The 17,946-nt window shown below is 42.1% G+C and overlaps 1 protein-coding gene and 1 long non-coding RNA gene across 4 annotated transcripts in view; one reads left to right on the top strand and one right to left on the bottom strand.

Moving 5' to 3' along the window:
- BEND5 (BEN domain containing 5) overlaps positions 1-17,946 on the bottom strand; it is a 694,656-nt gene that overhangs the window by 14,544 nt on the left and 662,166 nt on the right. The gene's annotated exons all lie outside the window — the stretch shown is intronic.
- On the top strand, positions 5,962-17,462 carry LOC128415799 (uncharacterized). 2 transcript variants are annotated; one of them, XR_008331074.1, is made up of 3 exons: positions 5,962-6,389; positions 8,704-8,753; positions 16,569-17,462. It is a non-coding gene; the product is annotated as an uncharacterized LOC128415799 (long non-coding RNA). The 2 variants fall into 2 exon arrangements; XR_008331073.1 differs by lacking the exon at positions 16,569-17,462 and adding an exon at positions 9,780-10,882.

Raw genomic sequence — 17,946 nt, 5'->3', positions numbered from 1 at the left:
CCCGCCATCAGCCTCCAAACCACATTGGGAGACAGTGGGATGGCGGCGTTCCGCCTCCCCGCTGTCCCCCGACCTTGTGGGGCTGGGGCTGGGGCTTTCCTGAAGCCTGGAGAGCGAGAGGGGTCGGTGTGCACCGACCCCTCTCGCTCTCCAGGCTTCAGCGAAAGCCTGCATTCGCCCCATAGGACGCACACACATTTCCCCTTCATTTTTGGAGGGGGAAAAGTGTGTCCTATAGGGCGAAAAATACGGTACTTACCACACCACTTTTCATTTATAGGAAAATACCAAAATGGTTTCCAGTGTATTAAAACTATACAAAATCCTATTAAAATCAACGAGTTAAATAAAATAGTATCAAACAACAAAAATAAACAGCACAGTAATCCGTTGTGAGGTATCAGTACTAACTGTCACCAAATGCAGACTAAAGTACATTGCAGATCAGCTGCGTTCAGTTTGGTAGATCACAAGTTGTGCCAAGTTGTCATGCCCTCACTCAGAATAAGCTAAACAAACCGATGTCCTGATTCAGCCCCACCCCTTATATTCCCACCCCTGTCATGACCTGATAGACTTCCTAAGCAGTTGTTAAATCCTGTCTCCCCCGCCCCAAGTCGTTATAATTTCCTGGCCAGTAATATTTTTATAGTTCATTCTCTCCAGGAATCCTCTTGCTCCTCTCAAATTGTGTCAAGTCTCCCGAGGAATTCCTGGGCCATCATCTGCCTTAAGGAAGATGTGACTATGGACAGAGTTCAGATACAGTCAAGAGCAAATGATCAAAACAGTGTTGTCATATCCACCGGCAAGGATATTTTGAGGTCTAGGCCTAGACTGAATGAGTGAAGAAGGAAAGGAGTGCTGGAGCAAATACATGGGCCAGAAAACATTGCCAAAATAGTCTGTTTCCTAGACCCTACTACTGGAAATCATGTCTGGACAAAAACAATTCTAAAGATGCATGGCAGGAAAGTGATTTTATGCATAATTTGCAATGGTAGATGGAAAAAACAAAATGAAACACCAGCACCGCTTGCTCTGTTTTGGGGGGTAAGCTTACAATCCCAGCCCAAGATGTATAAACAAGATAGCCACTGAATCCCACTGATGAGAATTTAGTGCAAGTCCTTAATTAAAGAAGAACTAGAAGAAGAGTGCATGTCAGTTGAACACACTCAGGAGAATGCAGGAGCTTGGTGAAATTGAACAGGGGGAAAGCAAAAAATAGAAAGTAAATGGAAATTGTTCAAAGGTAATTGAATGTATGTCTGAGCATTTATGTGTGCTAGCTAGCAATAAATACACTTTGCGGCAAAGCAAGCCAGTATGGGCAAATAAAGAAAGTGCAGAAAGCAATCAAGGGGAAGGAAGAAGCATAAGCAAGCTGAACTAAAGTACTGTTTTGAGCTGGAATGGGAGAGGAATAAAAGCCAGAGTGAGAGAGTCAGTTTGCCCTCCTGCAGCTGATGCAGAATTATAGACATGGCAAGTAGGACAAAGCCCACACAATTGTCTTAAAAATATAAATATACTGCCCACCACCTGTACAGATACCAGAGAGAGGTACAATGCATAAAATAAATAAACCATATGATATGATAGATGCGGTAGAAAGTCTAGCAAGATATCAGGCAGACATTCCAGGTCACTAAGTTGCTCAGTGTCAGGAAACAGGGAGCTTTTGCTGGGCCACGACTATAGGGAGATTTAACGGGAATTCTGGGTTGACTTTTCTAAGGTGTGTGTGTGTATGGGGGAGGGGGGTGCTGCTGACAGGTGAGCATCTTTCATTGCTCTATGTACAGGGAGTTAATACAGAGAGTATAATCCCTGCAGGACAAACAGCACCATTTAGAACAGCCTTTTTCAACCATGGGTCCCCAGCTATTGTTGTAATACAACTCCCATCATCCTTAGCTAGTAGGACCAGTGTTCCAGGGTGATGGGAGTTGCAGTCCAACAACATATAGGGAACCAAGGTTGAAAGAGGCTAAGCGTTTCTGGGACTCTGAACTCCTGCTGGGGAATGAAAATCCATTGCTTTGTCTCCAGTCCACTTTCCCAGCTTGATCCTCTGAAATGTTTGGTTCAGAAGCATGAAGAAGGTGGAAACTTATCTAGATAAATTTATGTTTGGCTCCCTTCAACAGGTGCATAAGAAATGGAGCTTAGTTTGCCATAGGTCCAAGTTAAACTCTGTCTTAAGAAGGGGGACTGGCTTCCACTGGTCACAATTTCCCATTAACGTGATGAATAGTCACATGATTAATAGTTCTCCTTTGGGAATCACATACACTGAAATCCAAGACTCTACTCAGGCCGGAAGGGAAGTGTTGAGATATCCTAGCAGCTGGATTCATTTTCTCAATTTTCTATTGGCAAAATCAGGAACTGCAAGTTTCTAAATTTTTTTGGAGGAATTATTAGAGCCTTCTGCTGCCACCTGCTGGACCAGGATCGATTGCAGCGCTCCAAATGTTTCCATTTTCCAATGCTCTTGATTCCCACCTACCCCCATTCTACACTCTCAATTTTTGCATATTGGCAGAGCAAGCAAGGGACTCCAACTCCATGAGACGGGCCAAAGGAAACAGACTTTCAACTGTACATTTAGACCTTGGGAGGAAATGGGAAGTTTTGAAGTTCAGAATATCTATGTATCTACAATCTTCTGGCTGCTAATACTGCTGGGTTTTTAAAGAACTTTTTAAAAATATGGTTGTTTAGCCATCTCTCAGGTGTGTGAGAGAGGTTGCAGAAGCAGCTATCCAGACATCCAGATTGGGGTTCCAGGTGTGTGTGGTTGTTGTTGTTTTTTTTTGGGGGGGGTCTTCAAGCTAGAACCAAATATAAAAGAAGAAAATCATCTCTAAATGCTGAACCTGTCCCTGCTCTTTGACCCATGGGTTATATTTACAGGGGTTTGCCCAGAATCTTATTTAAATGGCTGAGATAAATCTGTGTAGCCATTTCTCAAATCCTGAACTGGTGAATTAGCATTTCAAACATTTTATAATATGTATTAAAAGTAACAATAGAGGGTTTGCCAGGTAGTAGTAGTAGAAGTAGTAGTAGAATGAATGAATGAATGAATAATGTATGGTGTTGAACAAAGCCATTATGATAAGTTTACATCTGCACAGCAAAGCAACACATATGGAGGGAATATGTACAGAAATTCTTCTAGATCTGAAATGCCCCTCTCACTTTCTCTTTCTTAGGTAATGCCTACTTTGGGGGCCGAATTGCTACTGATGTGTAGTGGCTGTTCTCATGATCAACATCGGCCACATTTCACCACTGCGTGATTAACTTCCAGTCACATGGCTGCCACAGTCAACGCTGCTAGAGAGCTCAATGATTTTAGCAAGGAACAAAGAGTTTTTTCACCTTTCTTGCACCTTCAACAACTCACTTAAAATGCAGGCAGTGAATTTGACCTGCAAGGATAACCCCTATGGGACCCGGATATCACTTATCGAGTCTAAAGATTGTCCCCTAGTCTAGGCTGATGTGAAGTGCAGCACCCTTGGCTTGAGTTCTTTCCCCTTTCTCGCTTCAACCCCAGCACAAAAAAACCTGTCACCTTGGCTAGGAAACATACTACCTCAATCACAATCACACTTCAATCACCAGACTGTCTCTTTCTCAGCTCCTGTCCTTGGTTCTGAGTATTTACAGCCCATCTGTCAGTCTCAAACACACTTCTCATTCAAGAGGGGAATTAATCTCTCTCCTCCTCCACCTCCACCACACATTTGCCATTTGCCATGAACTGCTTCCCTTTATCTCATCAAACATTTTCTTTGACTTGGAAAATGCTTTGCACCCACCACATCTGGGCAGGTAATTGACTGCACTGTTACTTAGTTGCCCCCCTATATGGCTTCCCCATCTAACAGACATATCCACTGCAATTTTTAAAGTAGGTACAGAATTCAGATGCCACATGAGTGCCGTCTCTATGTCTGCACATTAAATAAGAGCCAAATTCTTGTAGAACATGTCAACAATGTGTCATTAATGTAGAGTACCCCATTCCAGATTCCCTAGCATTTTTGCTTGGGAAAGAAGGGTGTGTGTGACAAGGGTGGCAGTGACAAAGTTATACTGCTGCAGAACTGATCTTCTCATTACTTTAATATCAACCCAGTGCAGGATTTAAGGTGGTGTGAGCCGTTCTGCCATACAGGGAGCTGAGCCATGGGGGCACACAATTGAGATGATCCATAATGGTGAAGATTTTGGGGTGCCAAATGTTGGCCTTGCAAAGGGTGCCATATTTTGAAAGATTACCAAAGTCTGCCTCCAATCAACCTCCCACACTATGGTAACCAGGAATTTCAGATTTCCTAAAAAGAGAAACATACTCCAATCCTATAATTGCCATTGGCAGTTCTTTTCAGATAGCTGAGAATAAAATGATAGAGGTGTTGTATGTGTTTTCCCAATACAACCCCATTGTCATTCTCAGATTTCTGCAGTACTTATTTTTTTGTTGTTGTTTTTAAAAAAACCTTCATAAGCCAGTTGACTGTATGCTCCACAGGAAATAGCACCTGTATTAAACCACCTTCAACACTCTTATCTAAAAAAGCTTGCCTCCTAAATGCTTATACCGCAACAGACATATGCACTTATAAGATAGATAGAGTGATCTTTATTACATTCCTCTAATTGTGCTACATGTTTTATTTAACTGTAATAAGTAAAGCCCAATGTGGAAATGATAAAAAAAACCAAAGGATGTTAAACTGTGCACGCAGGCTTGCTGTCATTTACTGGTGTTTATATTAAACACTGCCTCTTCCTGTCTTGTTCTTCTGCCAACATTAATGCCTGGCTAATGATGCAGATTGCAACTCCTGTGACAGAAGATAATTGTGCAGGCATGGTTCCTTCACACTTGAATTTACAGTGTCTGTTAGCATGGTAAAAGGAAGAGCAGAAGGGACTGCAAACAAACTTGGCTTCAAGTGAACTAAAAAAAAAATTGCCTAACATTCACCCGCATATGTGGTTTCATATGCAGTTGCTAATGTGTGCAGTGTTCATCCACTAGCCCTCCTAGGCTAGATCAGTTTAAAACAGGTGAGAAGGCACTCATTCTTCATATGGTGGATGTACAGGGAGTCAGTCTGGTTCTTTCCAGCTATTGTTGGACATCAGCCTCAGGCAGCATGGCCAGTGGTCAAGGATGCTGGGGCTGAAGGCAAACAATATCAGAGGGCACTGCATTGGCTACACATGGATGAATACTGGGTTAGAAGATTTGGATTTAGGAGCCCTATGGTCAAAACCCCATTTGGACCATGAAGATCACTGGGTTGCTTTGAACCAAACACTGTTTTTTAGCCTAGGGTTGTTGTAATGAAAACAAAGTGAGATAACTCCTTCCATGTACAATGTTCTGAACTCCTTGGACAAAGGATGGGATATAATTGCAAGGGGCATATTTTATATTAGAAGTATATCCAAATTGTGAAAGTGTCTCTTGATTACCTAGATGGAGGATGCAAAGATATGTGTGTATGTGTGTGTAGAAACCTCTGGTTTTTATATGGCTGATCTTTTCCACATCTGTTTATTCACCCACTTTTGCCTCTGACTACACTCACTGGCTGCATCTAGCTGTGCTTGTCACTGGTGTGTAGCCAAGAGAAAACGTGGCCTTTGGGATGAAAACGTTTCTCTCCCTGCCCTATTTTGATTTTATTTCATAAAATTTATACAGTGTAAATAAAACCCCTCAAAGCAGTTTACAAAAAAAGATAAAACAATAAAATTTCCATTATAAAAATTAACAACAATTTAAAACTTTCAAGAAGTTGAAATAACAATAAACTAAAAACTGATTAAAACTCACATCAACTTTCTAAACATCTGGGTAGGATTGTCTAAATAAGAAGTAACAGTGCCATTTCCACCAGAAGTAGTTGTGTGGGCATGTATGGGGTAAGGCAGACTCGTAGGTAAGCAGATCAAATGTTACACAAACACAGTAGCTGTTCTTTGAGAATATGGTTGTGTGTAGAAGAGTTTTTGCGTTGCAGTTCAGCCATTATATGAACAATGTGGAATTATTAATTGAGGACAGCGTAGCTGGGTGTTTAGTAATGCATCATCTAATGGACAGTATATGTGCCTGTTCTGTAGCAAGCATCCTTCTTTTATGCTTTCAAAAAAATAAAAATGTAGCAGTAGCCCGAGGGAAAGAGGGGAGGGAAGAGAAACAATTTACCTTAATGACATGGTTTGCTTAAGAATTAAGTGTTGATGAAAGTTGAAAGCTAAAGCTTACTTTTTAATTCACAGACCAGCTGCAACACAGCATGAGGAGAGAGTGGGGGGTTGGCCGTTTCATTTGCTAAAACACCTTTCTCCTGGTACGATGATGACTATACTCTTCAGTAATTCAATTTAACTGAAATGCCACGCTTGTTAAATTCCAAGTCCTATATTGATCAACATATGTCAACTGTGGAAAATTGCACTAAATTGTGTTACATTTCCTAGGATGAGTCAACTGTCCACTGGTGTCTGAAGCAAGCTTAGGCTACCGAGGTAAGATTGGACCAGGACTGATATTGCATCTAGAATTGGATTTTCTTATCAAGTCCTTTCTTTTCTTTTTAAAGAAAAAATGAAAGAAAAGAGACATACCCAGAAAAACTGCAGGATCTCATAAGCGTCAGTAATCAGGCTATGCCAGCCCAGCACTCTTTAAGAGCAAATATTGCAGCAGCTAAACTTAGTGGTAGTGGTGGCAATGGGAAGATTAATATCAGACTGTACTTAAGCAGCAGAGTAGCTGTAGCTACTTGGACCTGAGGTCTAAGGGCTGTAGGGCCAGTTCACACGTGATTCATTTCCTACAAGAACATAAGAGCTCTGCTGCATCACACACAACACCAACCAGTCCAGCATCCTGCTCCCACAGTGGCTAACCAGATAGCTGTGTGATAGCACTCCCTCCTCATGATCCCAAGAAAATGGAATCCAGAGGCATTCTGTCCCTGATAGCATAGATAATAGGTAGCCATTAGTAGCCAATGATAGCCTTAGCTTTGAATTTATCTAAGCCCATTTTAAAGCCATCCAAGTTAGTGGCCATCACTACTACATCTTCTTGTAGCAGATTCCATGGCTTAGTTATCCTTTAGAATGCACAGAGTCAGTTGCCTGATCCACTGACTTGCAGTAATGAAACAGAAACCCCAAACCACTTTCATTTTTTAAAGCCAAAACATGGCGGGGAGGCTTTGGGCATCCAGATGTTGCTGGACTACAACTCACAGCATCCTTAAGAATAGGACAAGCTGGCTGGAGTGGATAGAAGAAGGAATCCAACAACATCTGGAGAGTCTGAGGTTCCTCCTCCCTGCCTTGGTTTAAATATGGCAGCAAGCCACACACCAGTTTGTGTTCAGATCACTTCTCAACTTGGACAGACTAACCACATGGAGTTAAAGAGATCAGCACCTGGCAGTTTCTCCTTTTCAAGTGAGGATTCTCAGTAGCAACTGATTACACTGCACTTTCAGTGTGTTGCTTCACCTGCTAAGTGCCTCTTGCGTAACACTTTGAACGATAGGTGCTTTTACTTTCAAAAGCATTCAGAAGCCATATTCAAGCACACACATACACACATGCACATGGCTTAATTGACGCTGTTTTCACAAGTCCCTTCAAGTCACCTGCAATATCAAGTCATTTAATTGATATTTTCACAACCTATTTACTGAGGTACCTGCCAATCAATCCGCCCACACGGTAAAACAGAAAATGTTGGGAGGATGGGAAGAGCTTGGAAAATGGCAGAGAAACTGTCACTTTCCTCCAATGGCAGCCATCATGGTAGCTTTGCTGGATTACATTGCTTGACACTTCGCTGGAAATAAAATTTACAGGCTAAAGCCTCCACAATCTTGACAGCAAAAAAGCCCTGCTCTGCAAATCAATAAAATTCCACAGAGAAGAGTGTGCCACACATGTGCACAAACACATAGTGAAATTCTATATAGATCTACTCGGATATAAGCCCATTGAATTGATGGTCCCCAGGTAAGCAGGTTTAGGGCTGCAGCCAAAATAGATGCATTTTGCAAACACCCACCACTTTACTGCTTCTTTTCCTTTTAAATGTATAAAGGGAAATGCAACTGAACCGGACAAAAAGCTGTAGCCCTTTGACTGTCATTATATATAAGTAACATATGGTACATCAGAATAATCTGTAATTTCAGACCTACTTTTATTTCACTATTTGTTTTATGCTATTGTTTTCCTCTGTTTCCATCCCAGCAAACAATGAGTGCTTGAGGGCATGGCCAAGGGCTTGCGGCTTTGTCTGGTTACCTAGTCTCTAGCAAGCAGCACAGGAAAAGGTCCGTTCAAGAACGCTGAAACGCCGCTCAGTGTCCTTACTGCTTCTCTTTGCACAAGAGAGTTCAAGAGACAAAATATTTTGCAATGTCCTCCATGGAGGCAGACTTGTGGACGCTAGTGTCATCAGTGAAGAAAAGGAGCTGCACATTTTGCCATGTATCTCTGATTCTACAAGGGCACAAGGACTCCAGGCTAATGAATGGTAGAAACAGGCAGTGGGTGGCATGGATAGAATCAGGGTGAAAGCTGGCTAACCGCCCCCACTTTCCAGTGAGCAGCAATGGCTCATTGTGGCTGCCTTTTTCTTTGCAGCATTCAACATCCTCAGGAAAGAAAGATGAATCCAGACAGCAAATGTTAAGGTGGGTGAAATAGAAATGAACAGCTTCTTCTCGTTTTGGACCAGCCCTAGTTTGATGTGTAACTATTGATGAGCACTCTTTTTAGTATGGCTTTCCAACCAATTGTGAATCCACTTGAGAGTATTGCCGTCTAGCCCACATTTAACTCGTTTGCTAACCAAAAAACATGGACAACTTTGTCAAATGCTTTGCTGAAATCAAGATAAATTACATGTGCGGCATTCCCACAACCCATTAAGCTAGTCATTGAAGTAAAAGAGGGAGAGATAAAATTAGCCCGGCAGGATTTATTCTTGACAAAGTCATGCTGGCTCTTACTAATCATTGCATTTTAAACAAAACACAAATGAACTCTTTTTATAATCTGTTGTAGTGTCTCCCCTTGTATCAAATATAAACTTGACCTGCAGTTTCCCAGAACTTCCTTTTCCCTGTCTCCTTTCCACCTCACCCACGGGCAAATTCAAAGGCAAAAGGAGCAATAAAAGGTGGAGCTGGAATATAGGAGGTCCACAAGATATAGAGTAGTTGCTTATTTAAGTGACCCCACATGTTGATATTGTGAAGTGTGCTCAGCACAGGGCAAAACAACAGCAAGCACATTCCCTATCAACTGTTTACAAAAGCAGATAGCTACCTACCATTTATCTCGCAGAGCTGGACACCACCTATAAGCTGGAATGCTAAAGGTCATGTGTCCATGAGCACCACTTCCTCCTGCTTGCTTTAGTGTGATAAAACCGAGAGCCTGCCCTGTTCTGATGAGTTGGCGCATCATGACTTCAGAACCATTATCTCAATTCTGAGTCACCTGCTGTGTGGCTATAGCAGCAACTTTGGCAGCTAAATGGTTTAAAGCACGTATCCTTTCATCTGCCAGACCCCCCTACAATACAAATGATGTTGGCATGGCTGCATTTTGTCTACAGCAATTCAATAATTTGGAGACAACAATGTCTCACAGATCTCTGCTGGAAAGCATATTCAAACATGTACCATTGACTCCTGTGTTGATTACTCACACAGGGGGCTTAAAAAAGAATGCAGTCATCAGCAAACACAACAGTGCACACAGAAAACAGGAAGGTGGAAGCATTCAAAAGTACTAAAGAAAACCCTCCCCGTGCTCTTGCCAAACTCCTAATAATTTTGGCTTTCCAAAAAATAAAAAATAAAGTTGGATTATTCTGCTCTTCATGTATCAAAACAACCAATTAACACAGCTAATTAACGTCATGAACAGCAGTCAAAAGAATGGTAATTTAAATTCAGGATTTCAAAGCTTTGCTGATCGTGGGCCAATGCAGCTAAGCACAGGGAGGTTGAAAGTGTTTGCTTATTGCAATACAATTTTATAGTGTACCATCAATTAGCAGCATCACAGGGAATGCTCACTCGCATGATTCATTTGTCTAATCAGAACAAAAAAAGGGACGAAAAAGAGAGGGGGAGAAATAACACTCCTTAATGTATGCAGTATCAATTTTTCCAAATAATTTATACCGTAGCTGGAAATGATTGTGAAGAACAAATTGTCCTTCTTTAAAGTGTACTGGCATACAGAGTTTGTTTTTCTTCCCTCTAGGGCGTTCAGAATATGAAATATGGCACAACAGGGTCAAAGAATCCTAGGACATTTTTGAAATCATTCCTTAAGAAGTTTGCAGACACAGACATGTCTGCTCAGATGTAAATCCCACTGAGTTCAATGGAACTTACTCCCAAGTAGGTGTGTACAGGATTGCAAATTACTAGCAAAATAAAGACTGTCAGAGGATATCATGATTTGCCCCTAGCATCTTGGTATCTTTTGGACACAAAATGCCTGTAGTGAACATGGCCAAGAATATCCAGGAAAGGATATTGTAACTTCTGTTGTGAAATTCTCTCTTGCCATTGCTTTCAACACTGCACACATCCTCATCATCCAGACACTCTGCCTCTTGCTTCTTCCATGCGCACAGTGCACTGGTGCTGCCATCTTGCTTAAAAACAGCCATTTCTTGTGTTTTCTGTCACATCTGCCCACTCTTTAGATTTTGAAGATTCTACCAGCAACCCATCCCTGTCCTCAACACTTGAGAAGTTTACTCCTCTCTTCCAGTAAACTATTCTCCTAGATCATCTTTTCTTTCTTTCCTTCCTTCCTTCCTTCCTTCCTTCCTTCCTTCCTTCCTTCTTTCTTTCTTTCTTTGAAATGGACTTCGCTGAGTTTCTAGAATTTCCTTCTAAGTCTGAGGTTGGAGAACTTTTACCAGTTTCTCATACAGTCGTACCTTGGATCTCGAACGCCTTGGCTCCCAAACAAATTAGCTCCCAAACTATCAAAACCCGGAAGTGAGTGTTCTGGTTTTTGAACAATTTTCGGAAGCCAAACGTCCGGCATGGCTTCCAATTGGCTGCAGGAGCTTCTTGCAGCCAATCAGAAGCTGCGCTTTGGTTTCCGAATGTTTTGGAAGTCGAACGGACTTCCAGAACGGATTCTGTTTGACTTCCAAGATACGACTGTACTCTGCTTAACCAAACCGAAGCCTGGTTGCCAGTGGCAGCCAGTCTGGTGGGGGCAGAGCTGCAGAATCACTTTGCCAATGCTGGCACTGCTATAGCTTATCAAGATGGAAATGGGGCTGCATGGAAACTTCCACCACGGCCCTTTGCCATTACTGCCAGTGGGCCCCCACCACCTTGTCACCACGACAACCCTGCTCTTCTCCAATCCCATCCAGGTAAACTATAGGGACATGGCTCTCTTTCACCATACTGGTTGCTCAACTGAATGTATTGTCTCCTTGTGTCCCTGCTTCCCTCCCTCCAATTTTAGATAATAAGCTCCTCAGTCAGGAAACTGGTTTTTCATTCACTAGGTTGTAAAGTACAAAGTACATGGATGATACTATATTATTAACAGACAGCAACAGCAACAATAATCATGGTTCTATTTCTATTATACAGAGAAACAGTAGTGAAAAAAGTTAACATGCAGCTCAGAGTGGTTTTCTGTAAATCCTTGGGACTATTACCACTTTTTAAGGCATAAAGCTCTAATGAAGATCTATAGACTCAATCTCCTGAAGTCACGGTTTGAATCCCTGCCTCCTTTTTATTAAGCTCTGGCCGCTCTTGCCCACTCAATCATCCTTAGCATAAAGGAGTGCATTAGCTGCTTCTTTCATCCTATATAGAAAGAGATTTTCATATCATGTTGCAGATTTTTGATAAAATGCTTAAATAATGGGCATTTATTAAAAGTCATGTGCTTTATGTGAATGTGCTATCAATTCTGGTAGTGAAAGACAGAGGCAGCTGTAAAGGTCAGATCGTAATCAACAAGATGAAGTTGAAGGCCCAACAATCATCCTATTTATTATGTATCTGATGTAGCTCATCTCCCACCTCCCAGAACATGAGATTCAGCACAATGTACTTGTTTAGCCAACTTAGGGACTCAAAGCCACATCTTACAGCATGAAGACTGCTGTGTTTTGCCCTGTTTATCCTTTAGTTCTAAAAGTATTTCTGTGCAAAATCTGCCAGTCAGACAAGTCAGGAGGATGCGGTCTGAGTCATCCATAGTTATTTACTTATTGTTCACTTACTTAGAGTCATTAACCATAGAAAATAGTGCTGTTCTGTTCTAGTGGTTTCAGCTAGCACTGTAAAGAACATCTTTGGGTAGATCAAACCATAGGTTTTGGCTCCAACTATGTTTTATTCTGGAGAGCTTATCTCTGTGAGAACGAAGAGAAATTGCAATCTCTTAAGTTTTAGTTTCACATCAGGCATTGCAGCCTCCACCCAAGTTCCACAAAGTCTACCTTTTGTGAATTTACACCAGTGACTAAACTTAATCTGAACTTCATTTGTGTGCATTTTAATTGTGACTTAATGGATATGCAAAATGCTATACATTACAATTAATAAGCCCAGCTAGCAGGGGGGAAAGGAAGTCTCATAATGCACCTTGTAGAGTCAGGCCATTATCAATCACCATTTTAATGAAGCATAATTACATCCGTTTATGGTTCCCACCAGGTAAGGCAATAATGGTAGGTGCAACCAAATAAACAGAGAAAACGAGTTGCTTCTTAGAGCTAATATTAATTGAACAACAGTAACTGGGTAGGCCAAAACTGCCCCCCTACAAAGCCGTAAAAATAACAGTACTGGTTAAAATCCAAGAGAATATAAGTAATGTGAACTGGAAGTAGTCAATTAACAGTGCAGAAACCACTTTAGGTGAAGTAAAGCCACACACTATTGGGTCAGTTAAATTAAGAAGTCATTTCGGCACAGCCAGTATCTTCAGACCACATAATAGCTCATGAATTTTCCACTTTTAAAAATGTTGCTCTTTAGATGCATGTTGAAAGGGGTTTCACTTTAGTTCAGATGTTCAAATGCATCATTTCCAGTAGTAGATGGCTTGGTCGGACACCACCAGTCACTCAACCTCTGGCTGGCCATGATACTACTGCTTTCTCAGAGGCAGAGCTAGGAGATGAGGCAGTGGGCAGATTAGCATGGTGCAAACACATGGGCTGGAGAGCTAGATTTGCTCTGCCAGTGTGTTTGCACCACCATTGTCCCTCCCTCTCTACTCCCTCAAACTTCTCAACTGAGTAGAGACATATTACACATGGACAATTTGAATTTCCACTGCCTTATTCACATTTCTGATGGACAACTGGAGGTCAGGAGCGAGATCAGCAGGCACTATCCCAGTCCCTGTCCATTCATGCATTGAAAGAACATGTGAAAAGCACATGATACAATTCTGCTGATGAAGTTAAGCAGGTTTGGCCTGGCCATGTAAGCTGCATCACTGAGAAACAGCATAGGAACCATATTTAAGCAGTTCCAAGCTCTCTGGGGGAAGAAGCAAGATACTGTATGAGTTCCCTGAGCTCCTGCTATCTATAGTAAGAGATGAGAGAACTCTTTCAAATCTATGCCTCAGTGCTTCATGCACTGAACAGGAGGCAAATATGTATAGAAGCACAAGTTCAGAAGAAACACTGTGTGTTTGGGAATGTGTTGGGCTAAAGAAATAAGCTTTGATACACAGACTAGAATAGTGCCTGCCAACCTTTTTGGGCCCAGGGGCACATTTGAAATGTTGAGAGTATGTTGTGGGCTCCAGTCACAAAATGGCTGCCACAAGGGAGTGTGACTTGAAAGAAAATTGATAATACTCGTATTCCTATATAAAAAGCCACAAGTGATTGGTTGACCTGAAAAACCAGAGTATAAATCCCTACGCATTCACAAAGATGACTGGCCAATTTTGCATCAGTCACTGTCATGCAGTCTAACTTACCTCACAGGATATATTTCAGCTGCCTGGAAGATAAAACAACTGCAACAGCCAGCCCCAAATGTTTAGTCTATCTAATTTAATTTCTCCACATTATGTTCCAAGGGCTAGCATAACTACAATCTCTATCTGGACTCCTAGACATGCCTACTCAGAAACAAGCCCTGTTTAGTTTAGTGGGTCTTAGTCCCTGGTAATTGGGTATAGGATTGGAGCCTAAAAGGTCTCCTCTCCAATGACTGAAATCCTAAACACACCTTCTTGGGAGTAAGCATCACTAAATACAGTGGGACTTGCTTTTGTATAAACATGCATAGGCTCACATTGTGAAGCCATTCCTTCTGGATTGCTGACTCCACACCAAGTAGTGTTGCTGTCTCTTAAGATACATTCTTAATGAAGCCACTTTAATGATTATATATATAACTGAACTTACCCAGCCTGGCTAATGTAGCCACCTACATCCCTGCCCCCATCCCACCCTGATGCTCATTTGCATTAAGTCCTGTGTTATTTGGATCTTGTTAACTAAGAAAGAACATTTCAACCTGCTGCAGTGGCCACAACATCGAAAGGAGTTGAATATACAGCCATGAATATACAGGCATTTTCCACTACAGAGGCAAATAGGTTACTTTCCTCCCCTATATGACACAAAACATATTGCAGCCAGCAAATAAAAGGATGGGAGGAGGAACCCAATCTGCAGAAAGAGGAACCCAGTCTGCATTGGGCGTAAGCTACCAGTTGAACCATATTCCATTTGTTGCTACAGAGATTGAAAGTGGGAGGAGAATTTCACTAGAAAGAGCTAGCCAAACAAACGGCAGAAAGGGGACAGAAAAGGAAATCAAGTGCTGTGCAGCTCATGTACCCAGAGTGACTCACCTTGGGTAGCTGACTGTGGACTGCTTTGAATGGGTACATGATGCACCTGACACCAAGGGCATAAAGCCCCAAATAGAAATGTCCTTCAGGGCAAGGAAAAGCAAAGAGACAAGACTCAAGGCGGCGGGGGGGAGGCATCCCACTTGCCGCTCCTTCCCCCACTCTAAATCAAAATGCATAAAAGAGCAGGAAGGCAGTCTATGAAGCAAGGGAGGGGAAGGCATGTATAAATGGCTAATACAACACTCCTAAAAATCAACAGGTTTTACTGTCACTTTCTGGGGCCCTTAGAAAGCTCACTGATTCTAAGATGAAGCAAGCTGGGCAGGCATCCCCATTGCCTCTTCTCTCTACCCCCCCATCAAAATGGCCTCCAGGTCTAAAAAAAGAGGAAAGGTAGACCCCTCCCTGCTTCTCCACCTTCACCAAAATGCCCTCTGGGGCAATAAAAGGGGGAAGACAGTCCCCTCACCACTACCCCGCAAATAAAAATGCCTTCCTATGCTAGAAAAGTAAGAAGGCAAACCATGAGGGGAGTTAGAAATTCTTCCCTGCTTCTTATCTGTCCCCCAAAGGAGGGGAGCTGTTGACTGCCCAACCAATTGGAATAAAAGGGGGTGGATTCTTCCAAGGCCAGGAACTGCTCTGAAGTATGAGGCAATATGAACCTCATAAAGGGTACTTGCACATTTTGCTGCATAACTTTTTTCTAGGAAGTTTTGGGACCCTATCTACGCAGGCATCATGGCACCAGTTTGGCAACCCCCGAACTAAAAGTTCAGTATGCTAGACTGAGATGTAAAGATTGGCCCAAAGTTAACAAGAAATTTCAGGCTGAGCAGGAATTTGAATCCAGATAAGTTTGGTCTAAGTCCAGCACTTTAGCCGCTATATTACACTGTCTTGGGAAAGGACAGTGCCAAGACAGACTCAAATGCTCAATAATGATGCATATACTTTATCCAAATGCTTGCTAAAAGCAAAGCCTGTGATTAGCTCATGGCGTCGTTCAGATAACAGAATCACAGAATCGTAAAGCTGAAAGGGACTATGAGGGCCATCTGCAATGCAGGAATCTTTTGACCAACATGAGGCTTGAACCCACAAACCTGAGGGTAAGAGTCTTGTGCTGTACTGAGCTATACCTGATAATATTTCTCCATGGGGTTATTAGCAGTGGACCAAAACAGTACAGTGGTACTTCGGGTTAATAACTTAACTCGTTCTGGAGGTCCGTTCTTAACCTGAAAGTGTTCTTAACCTGAGGTACCACTTTAGCTAATGGGGCCTCCCGCTGCCGCCGTGCGATTTCTGTTCTCATCCTGAAGTAAAGTTCTTAACCTGAGGTACTATTTCTGGGTTCTGAGTCTGTAGCCTGAAACGTCTGTAACCTGAGGTACCACTGTAGTTATTGGAACATGAAGTCTCCCCTAACCCTGGGGGAATAAACCACTGACCCCCCCCCCATCTATGATTTTTCGCTGAGACCAATCCTGTGGAGAAATGAAATCTGAATGTGTGGTTTCCAGTGAAGAGAAATTGAGTCAATCTTGTTTTTCCTTTGACTGTGCTGAACTCCTTCTCCTTCTGCCCTCCTCCCCCTTTTGCTGCAGCTTGCAGGAGGAGCCAAGACGCCATGGGACATAATGTAACATCACAGCCAGAAAGTTGGAGCTCTTTTATGATTTCCTTGCCTGGAACCATTGGAGGAGGAATACCTCCTAGTGGGTTGGGCATGATCAATATTACACCCAGGATTTTCTTTTTTTCATGGGAGAGATTCATATGAAGGTGGCTGACTTTCAGCCACCTCAGACCCCCCCCCCCTCAGGGCCTTCTGAAGCAATAACTATTAATACATTGCTTGCCATTTGTCTGATGCAATTCCTTGCTCCACATCCATCTTTGGAGAGCTGACTTTCATTAACACTTCAAAAATAATTTAAGGTTTTCGCTGTGAAGGTTAGAAACTTTTCACAGCTCAGAGCTAATAGCTCTGCTGTTTATATGCTATAATGTCTTGATAACCTTTTCAAACCCACAGTGGCCAGCAGCTGGGACCAGCTCTTGCTATTTTTGTTCCCGGAAAGTAGCAGCAGAAATGCTGTGACTTTCTGCCCTTCGAATGGGCATTTCTTCTCTTTAGGCTTTTCTTTCATATTCACGCTAACAGAAAAGACCTCACCTTTTCTCCTGTACTGAAAGGCAACCAAACCTGCCTTTCCCAGGAGAAATGAACTAGTCAAACTGAATCGCAGAAACCCAGCTCCAAATCAAAGCTTTAATTTGGGTGAAGCATTGGGGAAAACAGTGGAGGAGTGGGGGAGAAAAAAATCTCAGGACCTCTCCCTAAAACATAGAAGCACTTTGTATATGTGCACACACATACATGATATATGGCAGAGATCTTTCTGATATTTGACAGAGGTGACTGTCAAAGCTTATGTAATGGCACAAGACATGTCCAAGAGGTATCAGCAAGCTTGTGTGTACACCTGGGTTTGCAGAAATAGTATCCAGCATGCATACACATCCACCAATACCCCCACTTGATGTTTGGTTTGCAATAAGACAATGTATATTTTTTTAAAAAAGAAAATATGAATAAATCTAAGAGAAACAGTAATATTTGCTGTTGGAAATGGGGGGGGGGGAGAGAAATGAGAGTTACTAACAAGAGTGATTCCAAACTGCCACTATTTTCAGGTGGGATTCAGTCACATACTGGAAAATTAAGGCTGTGCAATTAAAATGGATATGGGGGGGGGAGCAAGCTACACACCTCAAAAAATCAGACTTTTTGCGATAAGAAAGGTGATGCACTGGAAAGTGTGGAATATCATTTGCTTGACATAATATCATCTACCCTCCCTGAAAACAAATCAGAATGAATTCTTAGTAAGTAACCAGTGTCATCTAATCTTCCTGAAAACAAATCATGATGAATGATCCATAACCAAGCTGCTTAGAGGAAGCACAAAGCTGGAGGGT

This window comes from Podarcis raffonei, chromosome 6 (genome assembly GCF_027172205.1).
Source record: "Podarcis raffonei isolate rPodRaf1 chromosome 6, rPodRaf1.pri, whole genome shotgun sequence".
Lineage (NCBI taxonomy): Eukaryota > Metazoa > Chordata > Lepidosauria > Squamata > Lacertidae > Podarcis > Podarcis raffonei.
This window is presented reverse-complemented; position numbering and strand designations above follow the sequence as displayed.